The sequence below is a fragment of the Triticum dicoccoides genome, chromosome 6B (assembly GCF_002162155.2).
Source record: "Triticum dicoccoides isolate Atlit2015 ecotype Zavitan chromosome 6B, WEW_v2.0, whole genome shotgun sequence".
In the NCBI taxonomy this organism is placed as follows: domain Eukaryota; kingdom Viridiplantae; phylum Streptophyta; class Magnoliopsida; order Poales; family Poaceae; genus Triticum; species Triticum dicoccoides.
Genome location: NC_041391.1, coordinates 680,548,713 through 680,553,916, shown reverse-complemented (window position 1 = coordinate 680,553,916; position 5,204 = coordinate 680,548,713).

Here is a 5,204-nt window from a genome sequence, read left to right as displayed (position 1 = left end):
ATGTAGATGGTGCTGCTGCTGTGGAGAACCTTCGGGCGGAACTTGCCCGAGCCAAGGAGCAATCAAGGAAAAGTGATGCGGCTGCCGTTAAAGCGGCTGAAGAGTTAAAAGCCGAACAGGCTGCTCACTGCCAGAGCAAGAATGAAATAGCCGAGATGGCCATAAAATTGAAGGATGCTACCGACCGCTGTAAATTTCTTGAACAAGAAGATAGGGCGGCTCAGAAGGACCTTGAAAAGATCACTGCCGAAGCCAAGGATACTCGCTCTGCAATGAGAGCGATGAAGGAGGAGCTGCGTCAGGCCAGAGATATCACGGCTGGAAAGCCTTATATGCTGCGGATGAAGTTCGGAGACCCCAAGTATGCTCCATTAGACCGGCAGTGGAGTTCGGACAACGCTTATCTGGATTTGGCCGCAAGTGCGGCGGACGCGACCGAACACTTCCGCAGCCGAGGTGACCATAAATTGGAAGAGCTTTTTTGGTCGCAGTACCACAATCCAGAACGCTCACTGTCAGTCTCCGACCGTTTAGCCGCCTGGACGGAGCTGAATAGATTATCCGGACTCGCCATGAAATATGTTGCGAGTCGTCTGTGGCCGGAGAAGCTGGAGCCGAAGAGTTATTTTGGCTTCGTGCAGCAATTTCTTGGTTCGGTGCCGCATGCTGATGCAATGAAGAGGTCGGCGTGCATAGAGGGCGCACAGATGGCTCTTGCCCGTGTCAAGACATACTGGGCAGATATGAAGGCTAGTATTGTTGCGTCCCAAGATTCGGACGAAAGCCGAGTACCTGCCAAGCACTATTTTGAGGAAGTTCTTCCTGGCGCTCGTATAATAGAGTCGCGGTGCTCGAAGGATGTTGTGTTCGAATAGCTTATACTATTTGTAAAACGAATTTTTTTTTGTGAAAAAAACTTTTTTATACTTGTGCTTGCAAGAATCATGATGCCTCCTGTGCGGCCGTTTAATGTATATATTTGTATATAACCTGAAAGATGGCAGTCGTTGGCTTCAGCCCCCACGCATAGAATGCGGGGGTGTTCGCAAAAAGGCGCCTATTCACACTTAATCCAACGTCTTGGTCCTATAAAGGAGGTGGTGGCGCGGCGAACTAGGAAACCGGACTATAATGCTTTATCACTTTCACTTAGCCATAGGAGTTTGACAGTGGGACCACTGAATAGCCCCTAGGGGCACCGCGCTCGCCCAAATTCGGGGCGCGAGTGTGCCTGACCGGGAAGTGGCCCTTCGTTAATGCGGGGGAATCGTAAAGATTCCAAAAGTTATCGAGTGGTTGACCAGTCTCTCGCTATATCATGACAGTCAGTTTTCGGCTTTCTCTACGGAGGTGCTCACCCGGCCGAACCGGGGCACAATCGCAGTAGTTCTCCTGGTGCCGCGTTAGCCGATATAACGGAATGTAAGGCAGCAAAACACAGGAGCCGGGCAAACCCAACATTTGACCAAAGACATGATTCGAAGCTGATGCATATAGGGCCAAACTCGTGACGCCGAACACTCCCTAAGGTGTTCGGTCTTTATGAAGACGGGCCGAAATAGAGCCCTTGGTAAAAAAGCCCCTAGTGTCCAGGTGTGTGCAAAAATTCTGGCGTGGCCACATGCCAAGACGCCAGCCTCCTCCTCGGCTATAGAGAAAACCGGGGGATGTTATCAACAAGAGACAGTAAAAAAAAGGTTTACGCAGGGTCTTAATCTGAAAAGTATCCTTGGAACGGGTCCCTGCTGCACGTCTGCGCCTGTGTCTCCGTCGTGCCATATCCTGGACGGGCGTAGCACGATGCTCGTCTGCGAAACAGAGGAACTTAGTAAAAAATAAGCGTGCGAGAAATCTATATCGAAATAAACAAAATATAGTTGGAGCAAGAGTTGGGCCGTATTGTCTCCGGGCGTGAGCACACGGAGCCCCTTGCACGAGGGTATGCGGTAATTTAAGCATATTGACGCCGGGCTCGTCGAGGCGTGTCCGGGATAGTAGGGCTGGATTTGTGGGCGGCTGTCTAGGCAACCGCACCCCTGCCCGTACTTTGGGGGTCAATTTATGTTCCCTTGTAATGAGATGATGCCCTTTGGACCGGGCATTTTAAGTGTAAGGGATGCGTAGTGCGGTATTGCGTTAAAGCGGGCGAAAGCTTCACGTCCCAGTAGCGCTTGATAGCAATTTACAAATGGGGCGATGTGGAATGTTAGCTTTTCGCTTTGGAAGTTGTCGGGTGATCCGAACGTGACTTCTAACGTAAGGGAACCCATACTTGGGGTATCCGAACCTGGCGTTACTCCTTGAAAGGAAGTGTTGCCGAGGTGGATTGCGACTGGGTTTACCCCTAGTTTGCGGACTATGTCCTGATATAACAGGTTCAAGTCGCTGCCGCCATCCATAAGGGCGTTTGTAAATTGGAGTCCGTTAATGATTGGATTTAAGACCAAGGCAGTCCAGCCTGCGTTCTGGTCTCCTCTAGAGTAATCCAGATGATCAAAGGTGATTGGTTGTAACAACCAGTGGGGTTGCTCCTCCGGGGCTGGCTGTACGGCGCGTGTCGTTGTAGGTGCCGTTCTATTCTTCCCCTTCGTCACATGAAGTAGATTTACTGTCTTGACTTCTTGTGGGAACTTCTTTTGTTCTCCGGTGATCTGCTCATGGGGTGCATTGTCATCTTCGCTTGGTGTGTTGAGCCCCTTGTGTTCGGCGTTGAGCTTGCTGGACTGCTTAAAGACCCAACAATCTCTGTGGGTATGGTTTGCAGGTCTCCCTGAAGTGCTGTGGATTTGACATATTTTGTCCAAAATTTTGTTGAGGTTGGATAGCTCGTCCCTATCGTCTTTGGGGGGCATCTTTTTCTGATTTTGCCGAGAGCTTTTGAATCTGGCGTTTACTGCCGTGCTCATCAGGCTGTTGTCCTTTATCCGACGCGGTTCTTTGTTACGGCGTGGCTTCCCGTTCCCATCTCTGAGTTCGGACGTATTCGGGTCGCTGGTGCTGCTTCTTGCCAACCAGCTATCCTCTCCTGCACAGAAGCGGGTCATGAGGCTTGTTAACGCGGCCATTGTTCGCGGCTTTTCTTGGCCGAGGTGTCTGGCAAGCCATTCATCTCGGATGCTATGTTTGAAAGCTGCTAGGGCCTCTGCGTCCGGACAGTCGACTATATGATTCTTTTTGATAAGGAATCTGTTCCAGAGCTTCCGCGCTGATTCTCCGGGCTGCTGAGTTATATGACTCAGATCATCTGCATCCGGGGGCCGGACATATGTCCCTTGAAAATTTGCCCGGAAAGCATCCTCAAGCACTGCCCAACTTCCCATGGTGTTTTCGGGAAGGCTTTTAAGCCAATGCCGGGCTGGCCCTTTGAGCTTAAGGGGTAAGTATTTTATGGCATGGAGGTCATCTCCTCTGGCCATGTGTATGTGGAGGATGTAGTCCTCGATCCAGACTCCAGGGTCTGTTGTTCCGTTGTCTGGTTCTATGTTCACTGGCTTGAATCCGGCTGGGAATTCATGATCCAGCACCTCATCGGTAAAACATAGGGGGACTGTGGTGCCCCTGTATTTAGGCGTGCCACGATTTTCGGGTATTTTTTGCGTTGCATCACTCATTGGAGCTTGCTTTCTTGGCCTATAGATGGATCTGGTAGGGCCAGTTTTCTGATGCGAATTCTTGGACGGATCGCGCGCTATATTGAGTGCGGCGTCCTTTGACGCGTGAGATTGATCGTAGGGTCGTCTATCCGACCTTGTGGCTTCCTTATTTTTTGACTGTGGGGGCTTTATGGCCTCTTCGTCAAATTTTGGTAGTAGTTTCCGCTTCGGATAGCTCTTTGTGTGGCGACTACTGCTGTACTTGTGCGCGGTATTGAGTACTTTGCCCCATCTGATCCTGAGTGCATCCTCCGCTGTCTTGAGCCTCCGCTTCTGCTTTTTCAAGCTACGTGCAGTGGCGACAAGCCTTTGGTGGAGGTTCTGATGTTCCAGCAATTTGTCTGGTGTGAGGTCATCCGGGCTATTATCCTTCCCGGGGATTGGTTGTTCGGATTGTCCGCCCTGCTTGGACGGATGCTCGACGGCATGTTCATCATCCGTTGAGTCACCCTGCTCTATGGCTGGGTTTTTGTCGAGGTGGGGCTTGGCCTTGCGCTTATGCCGCCGCTTTGATTGTTTTTCGAGGGAGCGATCCCTGGCCGCATCCTTTTGGTCCTCGTTGTCGTTTCTGTTGTGTGTGTCCACCATGCATACATCGTATGATGAGGTGGTTTTCCGGAGCCCTATAGGTGCTGATTCTTGATCGTCTCCTTTGTCGGCGTTCATACCGTCGATATCTTCGGAGTCGAAATCGAGCATGTTGGTTATATCTTCGACAGTGGCTATCAAGTGGGTGGTGGGTGGGGTTCGAACTTCGTCGTCCGCATCCCAACCACCCCGACCGTAGTCCGAACGGGGTTCTTTCGACAAAGAGAGGGGCTTTAGCGAATTTAGGATATCGCCAAAGGGCGAGTGCTGAAAGACGTCTGCGGCGGTGAACTCCATGATCGGAGCCCGATCGGGTTCGATCAAAAGGAGTGCAGAATATTCAGAGTCCGGAACGGAGTCCGGCACCTTGGAGTTACCGGCCTTGCAAAGGACTTGGCAGGTATTCGGCTCTATCGCCGTAGAGATTGCGGCTCCTGGGGCGGCGTCCAACCGTCCGTCCCTGGCTAGCGCAGTCGGCTCCGAACTAATGGTCGGAGTGAACACCTGAGCGGCGCTCTGGTCGTTGTCCGGCGGCAGAGCTAGATCATGCCCATGAGATAGTGCGGCGCGCCCGGTCGTGACCCGAATCCGTGGAAGATCAAGTCCCCGCGGATGTCGGCCGTGTAGTTTAACCTTTCAAACCTGACCTGATGGCCAGGGGCGTAGCATTCGATCTGCTCCAGATGGCCAAACGAGTCGGCCCGTAGTGCGAAGTCGCCGAATACGAAGATTTGTCCGGGGAGAAAGATCTCATCCCGGACCGCGTCGTGATTGACGAGCGAAGAAGCCATCGGGCCTAAAGGCGACGACACAGAGGAACTCTCAATGAAAGCACCTATGTCGGTGTCAAAACCGGCGGATCTCGGGTAGGGGGTCCCGAACTGTGCGTCTAGGCGGATGGTAACAGGAGACAAGGGACACGATGTTTTTACCCAGGTTCGGGCCCTCTCGATGGAGGTAAAA